The following is a 20,440-nucleotide window of genomic DNA, read 5'->3' as shown; positions in this document are numbered from 1 at the left end:
TCTTGATACCCCTTGACCTTTAAGTTCCAACCATTTGCCAGCAATATTTTTTCTGTTCCTTGGGTTATCTTCTTAGACTTAAAATCTGTCACATGTCATATGAAAAAAACAGGGAGAGGAGAGGAGAGGAGAGGAGAGGAGAGGAGAGGAGAGGAGAGGAGAGGAGAGGAGAGGAGAGGAGAGGAGAGGAGAGGAGAGGAGAGGAGAGGAGAGGAGAGGAGAGGAGAGGAGAGGAGAGGAGAGGAGAGGAGAGGAGAGGAGAGGAGAGGAGAGGAGAGGAGAGGAGAGGAGAGGAGAGGAGAGGAGAGGAGAGACTTGTGTTCACCAAAAGGTTTTTCCTTTCTGCTTCATATACAGATAAAATCTGTCCTGATCAATGTAGGTAATTGAATAAAATTTATTAAATCAGAAAACAAACAAAATAAACTTATCCAACAAACCCAAAATACTATAAGCATATATAAGGATAACAGAATATGTGATTATTGATTGTGCAGTTCTGATTTATCCCTGGTTAGAAAAATGAGCCTACATTTAAAATGCCACTATGTATCAGTCACACTTTGAGACACTACACACCTTACATTTAGTGATCTTAGACACATTCGTTACAAGAATTATTTCTTAAATGGCTTTTTTTCCTTTTGTATAAGGTCCAGATCAGTTCTCATTTTTAGGTTTTCCTAAAAGCCACCAACTTTCATTGTTACACAGTTAAGCCATCTAGAAGCAAACATCCTTGCCAGAATATTCTTCAGACAGTTAAATACTTCTGTCTGTTAGAACTGTCCATTAATTTCAGTTGTCCCAACTAACCATATCAACAGGCAATTTTCCTTACATATCAAAGATGGTTAGGGTTGTTATACAGTCATATTGCAAAACGCCATGGTGTAATTCATGTGTGTAACCTTGCCACACTCATTGAAATACTCAAGTGTCCAAAATACTAGCTAAATAAAATCAGAAACATGGATTAATTTCTGTAGCTTCTGTACACTGACTAGTTTTCATATAAATTTCTGGTTTTAATCCTAGTCAGCAAAGCAACAGACTTTAACTTCCACAGATGAAAAGCAGGTAATCTCTGGTGAATCTCATAATTTGCTTGAAGTATCCCATCCATGCTGAGAAATGAAAGGCATATCTGTAGCCACGATTGTGTAAGTGCATTGGTGAGCCCCCTTAGTGCCTCATAAGATGCTAAAATAAAGTTTGCTTTGCTGTGGGAGCTGGAAATGCACCAGAGAGTTTCCAAGTAGCTCAGAAAAAAATGTCTCTGACTTAGTTCACTTTTAGGACAAAACAAGAGAGAAAATCCTGGAAAAGATCAGTGTAGATAGTCTGAAAGTTTTTTAGCAAGGGAAAATATAACACAACAAAAAGTAACTGCAGAGCAAGAAGACTGTAAATATAGGGGAAAAAAAATTGCAATTCTACTATTGTTAAGCTGAGTCTAATTTCTTACTCATCCCACTTCTCTCTGTTGTTCCATCTATATTAAAATGGACAAAATTTGGATTAAAAATGAATTTTTCACTAAGATAAATAAGACAGGATCATTTACCATCTCCTACCTTTTTTGTTCTCCTTGAGGTAGATATCCCAAGAAACTTAATTTTTCTCTGCTCTAAATTTATATAATATACAATAGAGTTATCTATAGAGCTTCATCACACCTAACCAAAATATGAAGGTTAAAAATAGAGGATTTTTGTTACAGATCCTCAACACTGTTTTCTACTGTGCTGTTTTTACTTCAGCTTTTTTAAACCATTTCATCCTCAGCTCTTCCTTTTGTTCATTACTGTAACTGATAAAGGTGGAGATTTGGGGTTTTCCATAGCTCTTTATTGAACTCTGTGGGAAAATTTAAAAACTGAGTTAGGAATTTGTTTTTCACCATTTTATGTTGCTGAGGACTAAGATTTGTATTCAGATTGATTTTCAGTTATGTGGATCTACAAGTCAATAATGTTGCTGATAAAGCATGGTTTCAAAACAGCAGGATATTAAGTCTATGTTAAAGAACAATTTGAATCCAAGAATCAGAATGTTCTTTTGAAAAGATAAGAGAGATTCAATAAAGCTCAAAGACATCAAATGAAGTAAAACTTTTGCAATTGCCATGCTTTTTATTACCGCAGAATTCAGTGGCAATGACTAATTGCTATCAATGACTATTGCTGACAATGACTATTTCTTTTTCTCATCTGGCAACAAATACATGAACTTGGTTGCAGGTAGAGAAATTGTGCTTGTGCTGGCATAGGAAAAGATTTTGAACTTTGTCATTGCAAAGTGCATGGTCCCACAGAAAAAAATTGCTCTAAGTTTTTCTAAGCTTCATGAGCAAAACTCCTGAAAAAATTAAAGTTCAGTGAAATGCAACACAATAAATGCATGAGTCACATCTAATTAAATCAGCAAATCAATACTGGCTCTGAATACAGCCCTGGATCAGGCAGAGGTGAGCACAGCTCTGGCTTGCTGCACAGCTGCACAGCTGCACATTTCAAATCCACCCAGCAGAAAGAAGTGCTTGATCTCAGATTCCTGTGAGCAGAGGCCACCTCCCTACATCCCAGACAGGCCAGTCTGGCAGGCACATGGTTCCTCTTCCCTTCTCAGTCATATGTCTGTGATCCTCACGGAAAATAATCATGATATAATCATGATCAATAATCTGAAGCTGTGTAAAAATATTTGCTGTTTCATTTGAAAAAAAAAATAAGCTAATAGTTTATCTCCTATTTATCACTTAAATATGGAAATTACAAAGAAGTTCACTGAGAGAGGCCTACAAAAGACTATGGAATTTTCTGGATATATGATCAAACATTTGTCCGTTGCGCCAGTCACAAGTCTGTTGTAGGAGAGTTGAAGGCAATAAATGCACATGGACCCAGACCCCCTTGACTGCGCTGCTGACGCGGTTACACAAATCCCTGCCCAGTATAACTGCTGTCCTCTCCTGCCCTGATAAATTATTTCAGCATTTTACATTTTATTCAGTTTGAAAACATAGTTCAAGGACATGGGTAAAAGTGCTACCTGCCTTTTTTTTTTTTTTATAATGGTATGCAATTAAAGGCAAACAAAAATTCATTACAGCAAACATCCATTATCTTTCACTGCACTTCAAAATGCACAGACTTTCTTTGACTTCAGTTACAGAAATTTTACAAGGTTTTCTTACTCCTGTATAAAAGCAGCCTCTTTCTGTCTTTATCAGTGTATGAACAGATTCTTACTCATCTGTCTGGGTAAGTTAGGCAAAAGAAGGCCTGAAAAAGTGCTGAAGAATTGTCACCTGTAAGTTTCCTTGCTAAAAATCTGTTCTCATTTACCTGTGTTTTTTCCCTTCTGTAGCTCAATTTGCTTAGGCCCTTTCAGCAAGAGCTGATATATCTTCTCATGCTAGAGTTTTCTTTTAGAATGGCACTTAGTTCTGTGGTTACATGAAATCAAAAAAATAAAACAAAACCCCACAGGTATATACATTTTTTAAAGATTTATCTTTGATTATCAGATAATGTAAATCAATTTATACAGATCCACAATGTTACGAAATGTGTTCTGGTAATTTATTGAGAAGTGATCCTAGTGTGCTTCCTGCAGACTTATATTGACACTGAAACAAAAAATTTACAAAGACACATATTGAGATTAAATGGCAAAATGAACTGTATGGAGTTATCTAGGTAAAATCATTCTTGAAATATTGGATAATGAAGAAAGTACATAATTTCTAGAGGATATTCACATTTTCTATGCAAGATTTCCTGTGGGAAGATTTTGTTAATACACTTTATTTGGGTTTGGAAAAAAAAAATCAATTAAATAAATATTGTCCTTTCTCACCTTGTTTTGCTTTTATCTTTTCTTTCTCTTCTTCTGATGCTTTCTGCTGTGTAATGTAGTACTGCAGTACTACAGTACTGTAGTACAAAAGCTTTTTGCTTTGTCCTTTCTTTTCCATACTTATTCTTCCTACTTACGACTAATAGTTCTTTAACTGCTGAAAAGTTGCAGAATACTACAGAGAATGAATGGGTATAAGGGAAAAGCATTTTTTTAATCACTTGTTATATTTGTAGCATGTTGATAAAATGCATAAACCACTTTGTATCATTGCTTCTTTCTCCCCTTCAATACACTAATATGTGTATAAAATGCCTTAAAAGGCATTTTAACAATCCTTATAGTAATCAATATTTCTCATCTCAGTCTGTGACAACATGTGATTTTTATTACTATAGAAGTTGTATTCAGTTCTAGAGTCTGATTTATGGGCATCTATGAAATGCAGGTGTTGCATTAGTTACAACCACGCAGAGACACAAGAAAATACAGCCTCGCTGTATTGTGATGAATTTCAGATTCAGAGAGGCAAGAAGGTGATGTGATATCTTTGTTTATCATGTAATAATAGTGCAGACAGTTTTTCCTTTTGTGTCTAGTGGTAACTTAATTTCATGGTCTACTGTGTAACTAGACTCTACAGACTACTAGAAAGTATGTAAGAAATTAAATTATTGATGTCAGAATGTTCCTCCTACAGATGTTTACAGAGAAAGAATTACTTGAGAAAACAATTATTGTCTTCTAAAACCATGAGGAGAAAATTCATTCTACAAGGCATAACTTTGGAAATACAAGAGTCTATATAACCTAAGTTTTTGTTGTGCTTGAAAGAAGTGTACTTGGAGGAGCACTGTGCAGGGTAAGAGCTAAAACACACTAGATTTTTGCTGCAGTATATTGGGCCTTACTGCAAAATACTGCTTACAAAATTCCCCATCTCTCTCTAAACTGATTTGCTATATTTCAAAAACAAGTCTATGTTCTACTGCCTTTTTTGCTGCCTGCTGCCAAGAGGGGATGTAATAAACCCCAGAGCAAACTTTATCTTCCTCTGTACATCTTACTGTGTATACATGGAGACTGGCAAAACCTGCACCTCTACCTACATACAAAAAGTCTTTAAATCTTTCTGTATAGTTTATACAGAGGTGCCCTAGTTCAAAGGGCCAGTGAAAAAAAATAAAGGTATTCTTCTGGAAGACTTCTATTCAGCTGAAACCTGAGGGGTTTTTAGCACTTTTTTTTTTCCAGGTCAGGATAAAGTCAGTTCATGAGACCTTGCTGAAGGAAGGTGAAAATGTTGTCATTAGCCACCATCTAGCAGGTTGACTCCAGCTAAAAATGCATCTTTTGGCTTCTTCCTTCAAAGTCCAGGAAAAGTGTTTTTGTGCTCCACATGGAAATTTTTAGCAATGTTTAATAAGAGAAATAAGGTCATCCTAGTTAACTAAGAAATAAGATCATTCTAGTTAACAAAGAAAGTTATTTCAGTCACTGGAATAAATATTTACTCTAAAAGCTTGAATAAATATTTATTTGGTGGCAGGTATTCGTAGTGTTTGCTAAAAAGGTAGGGAGCTTAATGTCTCATTCACTTTGTGCGTAAGAAGTTCATCACTAAAATTGTATAAGCTTTGAGTTTCTAACTGAAATGTGAGGTCTTGGTGATGTAGATCTTTATCTGTAAAATGAGTCAAATGGTAAACTTCAGTTTCATGGACTAGAAAAACCCCACCTTTCAGTTTATTGAGGAAGATGGGCTATTGTTAGCCTGCCTACTTTTCACACCAAAGCTTCTGAAATCTGGGGTTCATAGTTCTTTGTTCCTAGATAGTATTAAGATGCATCGGGAGATCTATTTGAATAGAATTTGTGTTTGAATTAAAATAAGGGCCTTGAAAATGCAGCAGCTGTAGGGATCCACCAAACATAATCTTTGAACTTCAAAATCAAAAATATCCGGCAATGGACCATGACAGAAAATGTGGACCAATGTCAGATGAGCTGGATCCTACCAACCAATTTTTCCCATTGGGAAAACTGCCATCATCAGAGGAATGAGGAGACCATTACAAAAACTGTGTATTGGATGTAAAAGAGAATCTATATTGTGCTTAACAAGAAACAAGAATAAAATTACCTATTTCATCATATGCATAAAGAAGAGTGTTGGACTTTAAGGTGGGAACAATCCTGAACTGCTTTATAGTGCTTAACATCTGATGAACTGAGATTCAAAACCAGCTGGATGGTTTAAGAGACTTTAAAGACATTAACTCTCATGATACCAAGGTATCAGTTGGTGTTATCAATAACAATAAATTCTGAGATTAATATACAGAACAATGAAAATGCAGCATCCTATCCAATCATTATGGAAATACTGTATTGCATATGAAATGAAAAGAAGAAAATCACATCTGGAAACTGCTTAATTGCATCACACCAACTATACGGTGACTTTTTTTTTTTCTTTATTTCATTTCTTTCCCCCTCCCTCCCCCCACCACCTTACCTGTATAACTAACTCTGAACAAAGGTTAAGAAAGCATTAGGACCTATGTGCCTCAGTTGGCATCTGTTCTCAGACCCTGTCATGGCTTTTGCAGAGCCTAATATGGATGAAGGAAACATGAGAGAAGGCGCTTTTCACAGGTAAGCCATTTTTACCTTTTTCACTATAATAATTTCCTTCACCAAAAAAAAAAAACCAAAAAAAACCCACCAAAAAACAAACCCAAAAAAAACCACCCAAAACAAAACAACCCACTCAAACTATATTTGTTCCTTTCTCTGTTATTCAGAAGTAATGGTTCAAATTCCAGCTAGGGACATTGAGCTGATGAAGTCTAAATATCAGATATGAGGGTTTTTTTTCTTTTTAGCTGCTCGAATGTGTAGTGAGTTTTTTCTACTTCAATGGAATAATTGAGCAGTGTGCACTGTGTTGTTAGTGGATTTCCACCTGCTATCCTAATAACTATATCTTCCTCAATTACTGTGTGAAAATAATGTGGTATTTTCTGTAAGTGGAGGATTTGTTACTGTGCCTTTTTGGAGAGTTTCTCCATTGCTGCTAGGATTTTTAAACTGTCTGGTTTTCCACTTCAGAAATTACTGCCTCACTATTGAGTGATGAAGGTTTCCTTACCCCAAGGAACCAGACTGCTGATTTGTCTAGATGCCTAGTGACAATACTTGTGTTCAGAAAAAATGTTAATTATTACGACATCTACCATATTTTTCATTATAATAATGATTTAAAATATGGACATATTATGAACGTGCAGTACAGCATACTACAAAACTATCCATTTTAAAACATAGATCACAGTTTTCTGATGTAATAAATCTAATATAATGTTCTCCAGAAAACTCACACCTTTCTATGTAAAAAGTGATGATAAATATTATCAAATATAAGCCATGGTAAAATATAAGTGGCAGAATCAGTCACTACACCTCTTTTAAAATTTGACCTGGTTAGATATAGCCTGGCAAAAAACTTTTCATCTAAAATAATACAAAAATTTCTGCAAGCATGCCTGCATTTTCTGTCTCTATATGTCTTTACACACTTGTACAAAATGAGTGCACAAAGAAGGGCAACAAAGCTGAAGAAGAGAGAAGGGTCTGGAGCACAGGTCTTAGGAGTAGTGGGTGGAGGAGCTGGGATTGTTTAGTCTGAGAAAAGGGGGCTCAATGAGAACTAGAAAGATCATCTCATCTGTTACAAAATTAATCATTCAATTAATTAGATAGACCCACTCAGAGTTATTTTGGTAGAAGTTTTATCTCTCCTTTTGTTTCTTTTGTTGATTATTATTTACTTTACATCAATAAAATAAATATTCATTGGTCTAAATGAAGAAAGTGTGATTTACTATAAATTTAGCAGTTGTATCATTTCTCAGCAGCACAGGAAACCAAGGTTCAAGTCTTTGCTCTGGTTTAATGCACATATGCCAAACTTGTTTTTAACAAAAAGTGGGACTTGCAATCCTCAAAAATCACAGTATATCTTAGTGCAGACACTGGGAAATGCACTGCTGGATTGACACTATTGCTTTCAAATCCTCAGAATAAGCCTTTGGGCAATGGACACAGGGTGCTGCTGTAAACTTCTCCTTGCCAGGTGTGCTGTGTGCTGCAGTAGTCCATGCTGCACTTATCTAATGCTGCCTTTCAGCTGAGCTGTTAACTTATCACCTGCCTCCAGCACCTTCTGCAATGAAACAGGGGGTTTTTTTCCCAGTGGGAAAAAATGAGCAAGTAGACCAGGGCAGTGCATGTAACAATGAACTACAAAGAAGATGTATAACAAATTAAATAAGACATTCCAACAAGAATTTACTTCTTTTTTTAACTGAAAAAGAAATAAAGAAAAAGACCCAAAAAACCACCCCCCACAAAAACACCCCCCAAAAAAAATCCCCACTAAAATAGAAGCATTCCAAAATATTCTGATTTCACATTTCCAGATATTTTCATTTCCATCCAAATCATGACCATGACTTTAGAACTATGTGCTTAATATTTTGTTTTTATTTTGAATCTCTAGATTTCACAAGGGAAGTCTTGCATCTGAAAACACAGACTGAAAAAGAAAATGAATAATGTAAGAAGGTAATAAACTTATAAACAATATGAAAATTAAAAATTATTCTCAGCTTCTGCAATTAAAACATAACATTTTGATACAGATTTTTTTTTTTTTACTGTGAGGGACAGTGAACCATTCTTGGTTTGCAGAACTCAGGCAGGTTTCTATTTCCTTAGAATCTTTTGTTTTTCTAATACTAAGGTGGAGCTTAAATCTGCCAGGCTGTGTTTCTCCTGGAATAGACTAATGGCATAAAAGTAATATTGATGAGTAATAGATGAGTGTAAACTTACTTTTGTGTAAGTAAATCCTTATGGAATACCTTCTGAGCATAGAAAGGTAACAAAGGTTGGGATACAAAGGTATATGTGGGAAGATGTGTTGCAAAAACCTTATCCTGAAGGAACAAATATTACAGATTCAACAAGGTCCAAAATCAAGAAATTTTCAGGTCTTTTACTGAGCAAATAAAAATTTCTAGATTTCAGAGTTTGATCAAATATGCAAGCTGAGAAATTAGTCTTAGCAAAACCCTTTGCTCCTTTTGAAAAAGACTTCAGAGCACTGAAATAATGATATACTAAACAACAGGAGTGGCATTTTCTCAAACACTACATCTTGCAGACTTCAATTTTCAGCCTGCTCAGGGACTCCTGGTCATGCAAACTAAATTGAACTATTGCATGAACGATTTAAAAGGTGCTTTTATCCAGAGCTGAGTACTCTAGCTGAAATGCCCTGAATTAGACCGTTTTGCTGGCACTATCTTGTCTACCTCCAAAACCCTCCATGGCTTTTTGCATTCCCATGTTAAATAGGGACTATACTGGAAAGGATGTGGGGAAAAGGATGGAAACAAAAGAGATTTTGCACTATTTTAAAATAACCAGAAGACATATCTGAAAGTAGGTATCCCTCCCTGGTCAATATGTGGAATATATCAAGTGCTACCAGGGGATATGTGAATGCACAGAGGGTTACCCAATGAACCACAAGATTCCTCTTACAGTCCAAATGGGTAACAAAATCCAGCAAGACAATCTTACCTTTAATATTTTTCTTTAATTAGAGTTTCCATTCACCATATACCATAAACGTAGGGGGAAAAGAAAGGAAAAAGCCAACAAAAAAAAACAAACTATTAACCACATTTTTCAATCACTTGTATTCAGACATAAGGAAACTAAAACAACAGTTGGGTATTTATGGTCTTGTACCTTTTTACCTTCACTGGTTTTATTTCTATTTATTAATTCTGTGCTGATTTCACCAGTGCTGCTGTATTTATAAGTTTTGATAACTTTTAGATGTTCACATCCATGTTCTGCTAACATAACACTCCAGCCTGGGAGGCTGCTTCCTTGATGTGGGAGCAAAACAACAGCAACCAAGTGATGTCAAAGATGCAGCAGGCTACCTATTTAACTGGTCAGAACCACCACCTAAAGAATAAAAAATGTCACTGAGCAGCAGAAAATCATATTTATTAATGGTCAGAGGAAAGCATGTCAGAGTTGAAGACCCCAATCTGCATAGTGTATCCTAAGAAGATTAAACTCAAATTTCTTGAAATATTTGGTAATATTTCATAAAGTATAGACTGTTATTGTGCATTAATATTTGGCTATAAAACTATAAGAACTAAATTAAAACTATTTAGCCTTAAAAAGGAGAAAGAAAGAGGAAATTAATCCACCTGAGGATGTACACTGCACTAACATTGCACATGTTAATGGAGACTGGTGTATATCCTACCAAAGAGCAGGACAAAAGAATGATTCTCAGCCTGGTACTAACTTTTATTTTCCCTCAATTCTATTCCTGAACTGAAAAATGAGTTCATAGAATTCTGGCCAGAAATATTATATTGCCCTAGCAAAAGATTTGAATCCTAAAAAACTAGTCTCGCTCCTATAAATCAGCTTGTTGATAGGTGAGCTGTCTCAAACATCTTTTTAAGTTTGCCTTTTGCTCAGTTAAAGGCAATGGCATGCTAAATCCAGCATTCATGAAACTTGTGCACCAGCATGCCTGCATAATATCCATGTCATTCTCTCCAATAATTAATAAACATATAAATTTGGTGTATTTTGTACTTCAGAAGCAAAGCTTACATTACATCTCAAGAAGTGAAAGACTCATACCTTTGATTTGCTGCATGATTTAATACTGGATTTACCTTTCCAGCCTTCCCAGAAGTCATGATTTTTTTTATTTTTTAGTTGCAAACAATTCCCAAGCTCTAGCCAGAGTCAGCACAGGGAGATTCTGCAGCCAATGGTAGACAATCAGGAGATGCTCCTGCCCATAGACATTAACAGCTCCTGCCCATAGAAAAATCTGCATTTCTGAAAAATGTTTTATGTTTTGACTACACGTGTTGGTATGAAGGAGAATCCAGAGATAAAACAAGCCAACCCACAATAAATCATGTTTAGCTAGCTAATTAAAGCAGCTTTAGCTCATACACCAAAGCATTTTTGATGCACAAATAAAGTCCTAAACAGGCATTTTTTCCTGGATAATAAAATAATTATGTAAGGAATTTGATTGATACAGCTGTGGAAATTAAACATGCTGCAAAGTAACACATGATGGAGTATGTTGTGTTCTTTCAGCAAAAAGTAAACACAGTGACATTTACATGTCCAGAGTACCAATTTGTGCCTAAATTCAGGAAAGAACTCTATGCAAAAGTAAAGCTTTGGATGTGTAAGTCATAGAAAATAGTAATCTTTTTCCCTGCTGCTTCTTAGAGTGTAGTTTCCTTCAACACATTTGCATTCTGCTTGGATCTCCCAAGCTAGCCCCAAGGAAGCCTGGGGATCATGCCTTCAGCGATTGCCAGCTCAAAGGAGAGTGGGCTGCTCTCCTACTTTGTTGCCATGGCACCTGGAAAATAATTGGCATGTTATCACAAATGGTGGCTTTCAGCAGCTATGGCATGCAAGGATTACAGCCTTAGCAGATATATCAGTTCCCCAGCTGACATTTTCAAGAGGGCTTCATGATGCATGAGCAGTATTGAAATGGAGCTCAGAGCTAAGAGAGAAGCCCCGTATTTTCATCTGGAGTGACAAAACTACTTCTGACATGTAAGAGAGCAAGGAGCTGGCTTTCAGATTATTTCTTTTTCTGAACTAGGATACCCAGTGGTCACCACAGTCATCTTCCATGAATTTAGTTGCTCAGGTGAATAAAGAATCTATTAGTGGCCCTGGTTCTCAATGAAAAATTTTCCTTTCTGTTCCACAGCTGTTCTTAGAATGTTGTTTTGCATGAGCTCAGTCTGCTTCAGCTTGATCATCTTTGTAGAAACTCTACCAAAAACTTGTACCAAACCAATGAGGGAGAATTTTGAAACCATTACTATTTTGATCCAACCTGCTTAATTATCCAAAATTCAGTCATTGGGGTATAATTTACATGGGCCTCTTAAAATTATAAAATTTGTTTAACAAATTTTCACAGTGAAAAGTAGTGAAATACTAAGCTTTAACAATAATAATTGATAAAGTCTGGATAAGAACATAATGCAAAAAAATCATTCAACTCTTATGTCTATTTTATTCTCCAGACTTTTAGTTAAGGATTTTAGGTGTTTTTTTTTTTTTCTTTTAATTGAAAATTGTTTTGAATATGGGTCATATTATGTGTGTGCATGTTCTCATAGTAGCTAAACCTGAATTTTAGTCTTGGCTAGATTTTCAGGAAAAGCTATCAGCTCAAATCTCTCTGTTAGAGAGTTCTGCTTCCATATTAGAGGAGCAATCAAGACTGCAATAACTACGTAGTCTGAAGCACACTGATGATGACAATTTAAAATATAATTTCATATCTTCCCACCTTCCTGTTCCACTTCTCAAGCTCTGATCAGAGACAGCAAAATGGAAGGAAGGTGGGACAGAATTATTCAATTCTCATCTGCCTCTATTGTGCCATTTTAATGACAGGTTCACCTTTCACGTTCTTCTGTGAAACAGAGCAAGACAACAGAAGATCAAGTGAGATAAAGCAGTAGTGAAAGTGCAGAATAAGTCAGAATAAAGTAGACCATGGGCAAAAGCTAGAATAGATTAAATGGGGAGAGGGGGAACAGAAGTGGACAGCTGGAAGTGGAGTGAAAAGTTAAGCAGATAAATCTTAATGGAACCTGAGGAATTGCAGCAAATTTAAAAGTGCAGGAACTGAGATGGAAAAAGTAATCATTAAAAAGAAGACTGTTTTCTCAGAGTACAGAATCAAAAAAGAAATGGTGTCTAAGAAGGTGTAGGAGAATTATTCATCAAACAAAGTCACGAGGGGAGAGGAAACAGGAGTAAGAAAAGATAACAGCAAAAAGATTGGGAGAATGTCATTGAAGACTTGAAAAGAAAATTAAAAGATGCCAAAAAGCTGGAGGTAGGACAGCATATAGTGTCAAAAAGCAAATGAGAGCATAAGTAACAAAGAACATATTTCATAAATAGAATCGAAACATAGAATAAATAAAATATATAAGCACACATATAAAGAATAACCACAATAGACAATAACCTTGTGCCATGTGTGTATGACTTAAGTTTGCTGTAGGAATAGATAGTATTTTCCCCACTGTTGGTGTGGAATTTGTTGATTAAAAGCATTAATATATTATACTAGTGAAAATGTATTTCACAGTGAAAATACGTGACATTTGCACTTTTCAGGGTGAAATACTGGGCATCCAGAATATAAATGGATTTGGTATCTACAGAGCCTGAGGACATAACTTGTTTTCTGCACTTCATTATGCTCCCTTACCTGTGGTTTATCCTATCATGTTGATGCATGCTGAGTGGTATCATGACCTGTAAGTGATTTGAGTGAATTCAATAGGACCTCTTGCTGAGTAAGGACAGGATTGTTGCTTTGCCTCCGTTCAACAGCAGAATTTCTATTACTTCCTGAATAATGATTAGGCAGTAAGATAATAGTTGTGAGAAAGAAGGACAAAACTGGACTGTACATAATGGGTACATGCACTGGTATGGGTGCACAGCAACACATTATGTTTTATATGAATGTAAACTATTAACAGCTCTTGGCAATGCTTCCCCTCCTCACCACAAAGTGCAGGTGAAAACCAAGGCAGAACAATAAGATATTGAATGAATGCATTACTTTTCAAAAATATTGCAGTGATAATAACCTCTTGGGCATACAGGGAGTGGGCTAGTTGTTTACACATGTTCATATTCCCTCATCTTCTCTGTCACCCAGCTACTGTCAGAAAAACAAAAGCTTCCAGCACAACTTCACCATTCAAGTATCATGTTCAAAAGGTATAATGTAGTCTTCAGCACACCCTATTTTTAATCCAATGTTAAAAAATTATTTTCACTTTGAAATGTATAATAGATTTTTATGAAAATCATATACTAGACAGTGAGTAGGTTATGGATGGAAAGCAAATACAACTCCCTTTTTCTTAATACAGTCTAAACAAATAGAACAGGTCCTAAGGAAGAGTATATGGAACACATTTAATTACACTTAGCTAACAGGCTTCCAGCATCTTGAAATTATTTTTTTTCACAAAATCAGCAAAACATTTAAAGATCTTTCTAATGCACACAATAGTCCATTGACAATGTTTTTAAAACTCGACCCTTCTGGTCTTACCACATGTTATATGAAAAAGGGAAAGAGTATCTGTCTTAATGCCACTTAAAAGAAAAATCAGGAAATTTTTGGAGAACTGGTTTCACTGTCCTGAACTTAGACTATTCATTTGATTCATCTGTAACTTTTATTGCACTTCATGCAGTAAGTCAAATATTGAGAGAGGAACAAGATTGTTTCTCTTTTTAGCTGAAGCTCTCCTTCTATGATCTTTGTCAGTCTCTTAATATTTCAAAGGTTCATTTCTGAGCACACAAACCCACTGAAGATTTGACGTTTTCATAATGAATTATCAAATTACATTTGTACCTAACAGATATGTTTACTAAACTTAATTTTCTGAGTACACCTCTAGGAGGGAAAGAACCTTTTGGTCACTCAAAAAACAAAGCAAGTAGATACATAATGGTGAAAGCAGAGAGTTCAAACAGCATGATTAAACAATCAAAGAAGACTGCAAAGACCAGATAAAGATGTGTCTAAGCTTATAACAGCTGGAAGTTTTCTGACAATTCACATGGGCTGTCTTTTATTATCCATAGTATAAGATACTGAAACTTAGGGGTTTTGTTAGCATGACTAGAAAATTGCACATAAGGGAACATTTGGAATGATGAATTGAGGGGAGGAAAATGAGAAATAGTAGCAAGAAGATAAATGCAAGCATTGTACTACCCATGCCTGTCACAAAATGTCTCTTGCTTAACTCCATGCTATTGGAAATCCACCCGAGCTCATGTTTGTTAACTGACAAAAAATATCATACAGGGATCTTCTTTCCAGATAAATCTTGCTAAATGGATCTTCTATGCCTAGGAATAATTTTTTTTTTTTACAGTTGTTTTGCTTGCAATGAGCCAACACACAATGGAGATGTATTCATGAGTGAAAGTAACTTCATATATCTTCATATATGGCTACAGTCATGCAGAAAATAGCAATCAGTCACAATAAAAAGCAATAAAAAAATAATGCCAGAAATTAATGTAGTGCTATGAATTTTGTCACACTGTCTAGGTTTGTGATTCAGTAAGATTTCACAAATTAAATAAGCTGGGGCCTAGTATAATAAACTTGTGTGTTTACCAACAGATTAATTTACCAAATCCATTATGTAGGCACCTCATGAGTCACCTCATGGACTCCAGCCCTACCACCCCAAAGCCACCAAACTCTTGGGCATACAGGGAGTGGGCTAGTTGTCTACACACGTTCATATCCCCTTATCTTCTCTGTCGCCCAACTACTGTCAGAAAAGCAAAAGCTTCCAGCACAACTTCACTGAATTCTGAATAAACATTTCTATTTTTTTAAGAAGGTCTGTAAATGGAGGTGAGGTTTCTTTGTAGTTTAGCAGAAATGTGCTGCTGTTGCACCTCCTGCAAGAGAGGGCAGCTGCAGTGGTGGTGTCCTGGCTAATTGGGGCAGCAGATCCGCAGGGTATTCCCACCATGATTACTGGCCTTTAACTCATACTCTATCTTCAGTATACATCTGGGAAAAAAAACATTGAGCCCCCCCAAATTTTGCAGCAGTGATTAGATAATTAATTTCCAGGGGTAAACTTGCTTGGGATAAAGTATTAGGTATGGTGTCCCAATGCAGAATAACAGATGCATTAACTCCCTCCAACATATTCTGCATTAAATGAAAACAGAACCTCTTTGATTTGTTCAGAAAACTGTTCTTCTGTTTATCCTCTGCCAGTTTGCATTTGTATCTCAAAATTCTTCCAGTGTCATCAACTGAGAAAGCATATAGTTCTCATATTATGCCTTTTCCCAACAACAGAGCCCATGTTTAATTTTTTGTCTGTAAGAGAAAACAAGCAATGCAAACAAGCATCCTGAGGACTTTTAGACACCATCTTTTCAAATTTGGTATCTCTCATGATGTATTTTCTATAAGACTATCTCATTTTTTCTAGAGCATCTCACACATGGTGAGATGTGTATGTTCTGTAGACTGTTGTTTTGTTATAAATAAAATATCCATGGGAGGATTACAGAACAAAAGAAATCCTGGCATTCATCAGCACCTCTTCCACAAGATTCTCAAATATACTAAGGTATCTAAATCCTGTTATAAACACATTAAATCTAACACAAAGACTAGAAAAGCAATAAGGCAAATATGAAGGCAACAAAATCTGAGGATATTTAATACACTCTGTCATTGAGGTTGATACTTTTGCACTGTGTTGGCCTAGTGCCCACAGTGGGATGCCACAAAGGAAAGAGAATGTTGAGAAGTATTTTTAATAAGCTGATGTTCCAAATGCATCTCCAGTTCTTTGCAGCTCATTGCAAAACTTACTGTTACTAGAAAACCTGCTGTCCTTTGTGAGCAGGGCCATTCCTAATACTAACTCCATATAGCTATCAATATATTTTCTGCTAGATATTTTATCTAATGAGAAGAGTCACTTTGGAAACAATTAGAAGCCAAATTTATGAATCAAACAGAACCATAAATCTTTGTAAGATATTTTATAAATCACACAAAAAATGTGCAAATCTCAGCGTATATTTTTTGAAATTAAGAAATTATGGCATAAAAGTAATTGTTTTTTGCAGTACCAGCATCCTCTCTCATTTAAAACAATGATGCCTAATAGCTCCTAATTCATTGGGCAGCGATGGAATTCAATATATAGTGAGACAATATATGAGTTACCTGATCCCTTGGAGGCTATTATTTACATCTATTTTCCAAGCTCTAATATCTCTGTAAATACACATATCTGCATTTTGTCATGCATGTTGGACAAATGTGCAGGATGGGCTGGCTCTAAGAATAATCCATTTGTCCTGGAAAAGATTCAGAAAACATAATTAATTCACACTCTACACTGCAGTCACTTGGTGTTCCAACAGGGCACTAGAATTACTCTGTCTCATAGAAATAGAAAAAAAAAAGTAAGGTTTTTGTCACACAGTAAGATTACAAGTCAGGGAGAGGAAGTTATTTTTAGCAGGCTCTGCAATCCATAGATTCTCCCATACTTCTTTTACTATTCCATCTGTTATTTCTATGTGCCATAGTATTATTCACTTCCCTAAATCTTTGTTCTAGATGTCCTAGAACAAACCATCATCACAGAAGACCAGTCATATTGAATTCAGAAGAAATACTTACATTGTTTGGTTCAAGAGTGCCCAGATTCATTGCTACCTGGTTAGGAGCATCAAAGAACTTTGCTGCAAAACAAAAGACATATTCCACTTCATCCCACTTGGAATGAAGCTTTTTTAATATTGGTATGAATTTATATCACTCACTGATTTTCATACATATGTTACAGCCCTTCATTTGTCTATTTCTCTTCTCTCCTTGTGTAATGCTTTCAATCACTCTATTACGTAATTTCATATTGCAAAGGTTAAAAAAAAAACCACCATGCATAGCAATAACAACAACAACAATAACAATCCAACCCTGAGGAACTTATCCTTAAATGTTTAAAAATTTATCAGCAACAGTAATCTAATCAGGGATATTAGGAACTTGCAAGTCAGGATCCCTCATTGTTTTTAACTGCAACCTTGCAGCAACTTGCCTATCTCATTAAAGTCTTCCTGACCACTTGGAATGATTTCATGTGTCTTTAACAGAAGGTCTGGATATGTCTGCATCTTCTGTAACCAGAGCTGGCCTTTGCTATGTCAGTCCCCTGAAGAATGGGAATGCATCCACTCTCTCCTCTGTATCACTATAATTTACGGTGCTCACCAATCAAAAACCTCTACATGAAATTGTGGAAGGGGAGCCACACAGTCTGTATGTAGATGGAAAACCTAATAATGTACATTTGAGTGTATTTCAGGAACAGAACAGGCAAATAAAAAAATTCACCCTCCAAGTGAAGAGTTTTTTTGTTTTGGTGTGGTGTCCTCATATCATCCTGGACACGCACATTTTTCATGACTCTTCAAGTCACTCCACCCCCATCCCTGGGGAAAAAACACTTTTGAGAAAGACAAGAAATTGCCTTTTTGTTGCTTTGCTTCTCCATTATGCTAATAGCAGAAGACAGCTAAAAGAAGACATTCACGAGGCAGCTCAGCTGTAATTCAGAGTGTGCACTCCTCCCCAGCCATGCCTCCTTTGTGGCTGGGGACACTGTTCTTTCCAGAGGTTCCCATGCAGGATATTTCCCTTATGGGCAGCACAAACTTCCTCCCTCCAGCAGACTGCCTGGGTAAGCAAAGGGGAATTTTCATTTAAGAACAGTTTTCCATTGATCAGATTTATCAAATGAAGCTCCACATGAATCAAAGTAGCAACAACCATGCAAGGTGCTGAGTGTGTGAGCTGAGGCACACATTGGTCTCTAAAATGCTCATGTCCTTGGTATTCCTATTGCCCCTCTTGAGGTAAAAGGAAAATACTAATTGCTGGAAAAGGATTAGAGCTACAGTTTGGTTAGATATTACTTTTCTTGATCTTCAGAGAAACAGAGAGACCTGAATTGATGATACATTAACATTATCTAGCTTTGTCTTCTGTACTATGGTCCTCTGTAAAGATATCCCAGAGCAGGACTCTGTAAAGTGAAGAGATTATTGGGATGACTGCCACTAGAGAAAAGGAAACTGAAATCCTGATAGATTATAAACAGAGGTATATTAGGGAACCAAATGTTGCAGAAAACCTGCATTATACTGGTTTTCACTGGGACAGAGTTGATTTTCTTCATAGCAGCTCATGTGATGCTGTTCCAGATTTGTGACCAAATCAGTGTTAATAACACACCAGGGTTTTAATTGCTGCTCGGCAGGTTATACATGGATAAGTATTTTTTGGATGGGGGCTTGAAAACAAGAATCAAAATACTTTGAAATTTGAGTTCTCATCAGTTTTGTTATTTAAAAACATTAGTTTGTCTTAAAGTAATTTTTTATGCTAATAGTAATTATTTATCAATATTAAATAATCTCATTACATGACATCATATTAAAAATCAACATGACTGAACATTTTGGATTTTCAATGTCCTTTTTTATGCACTTAAGTTGCTGTATCATGGGTTAATTAAGCGATTTATCTTTTCCTGGATAAAATATTAATAAAAGAGTCAGCAGCTATGAGTGATAAAGGTCATGGTAACACTGATTTTGTTTTTCATTTTTGATGTAATTTTTAAGCCAGGGAGAGCAGCAACAAATTCTGTAAGACCATTAGCAAGTTGAGAAACAAAAAAATAACTGTACTTCCAATTCATTGGCATTTGGTTCTCTCTAGATTAAAAAGCATGCCTTGCAGCCCAAATGTATTGCTTACATTTATTTCATTATTTTTATACTGCTAATTTTAAGAACAAAATAATGATTGTTTTCACCTCCCACAGTGTGTGTGTATGCACTCTGCATCATACATGTGTCCCAGGTGGAAAACAGAGGAAAAGCAAAAATAAATTTTTTTAATAACAAAGTTTCCCTCTTCTTTCAGCCTTCATTCTAGTGCAAGGCTGCAGATAATAATGCCTGACTAAAACATCTGCTTTTTTTATCCATTTGAAAATATTTTTCTTTCAAGTTGCATCTAAGTACTATAAATTTTCAAATTTTTTTTTTTTTTTTTTGTAACTGAAAAATCAAAGAGACTGATGGAGCAGACCAGAAGGAAAGGATGCAGAGTGGGAAGAAAGGAGCAAGTTTTCCAATAAAGTAACATTCTCATCAGAGATTGTTCTGTGACTCATTTGTTTGCAGACACAACAATAAAGTAGGACAGTGGGATGCTGAGATGCTAATCAGGAATAGAGACTGTTCTTTCCCACACGCTGCAGTGTTACTGCAGTTCTCCTCTCATCTCTGAAACTCAGTCCTCAAGACATACGTTCAGTTGGGTGATATAAAAATAAGCCTTAAATTACAGCCTTTATCATGGTAATTTTTTATGCCTAGGTTTTATACCTTGGTGCTCTTCCTCCTTCCATGTATCTGTCATTGCCTTTGTTCATTCTGCAAAAGGGGGACCAGAATTATTCCCAAAAAAGGAAGAAGTCAAATAGTCTGAATTGTCTTAGTCTTCTTTTTATCTAAGTCTCTATTCTCAGACATAATAATGTCTCCTCAATCACTGCTGTGCTTTGGTGGGATCTGACTCAGGATTAGTCTTTTATCTTCTGTCTTGGTACTCAATATCACATAGGCTTTATAATGCCCAATCACATACAAATTTGCCTATCCTTGTTGTGATTTTGGTACTAGCATCTCTTCTAATGTATCTTTATGCATTAACTTTTAAATATTTTTCTCCAAGAGCTGCACTGTGTGTTGCTCATTTTGACTTCCATTTTAATATTTTATGTCACAGTTCATT

The 20,440-nt window shown here is 35.8% G+C and overlaps 1 long non-coding RNA gene across 1 annotated transcript; it reads right to left on the bottom strand.

The window, feature by feature from the left end:
- Nucleotides 1–16,789: 16,789 nt before the first annotated feature.
- Nucleotides 16,790–20,069, bottom strand: LOC135298267 (uncharacterized). The gene is made up of 3 exons (XR_010360276.1): nucleotides 20,032–20,069; nucleotides 17,252–17,313; nucleotides 16,790–16,923 (listed from the first exon to the last, which is right to left on the bottom strand). It is a non-coding gene; the product is annotated as an uncharacterized LOC135298267 (long non-coding RNA).
- Between the last annotated feature and the right edge of the window lie 371 nt (nucleotides 20,070–20,440).

The sequence above is a fragment of the Passer domesticus genome, chromosome 3 (genome assembly GCF_036417665.1).
Source record: "Passer domesticus isolate bPasDom1 chromosome 3, bPasDom1.hap1, whole genome shotgun sequence".
NCBI classification, from domain to species: domain Eukaryota; kingdom Metazoa; phylum Chordata; class Aves; order Passeriformes; family Passeridae; genus Passer; species Passer domesticus.
Note: the sequence above shows the minus strand (reverse complement) of the source record. Positions and strands in the feature narration are given on the sequence as shown.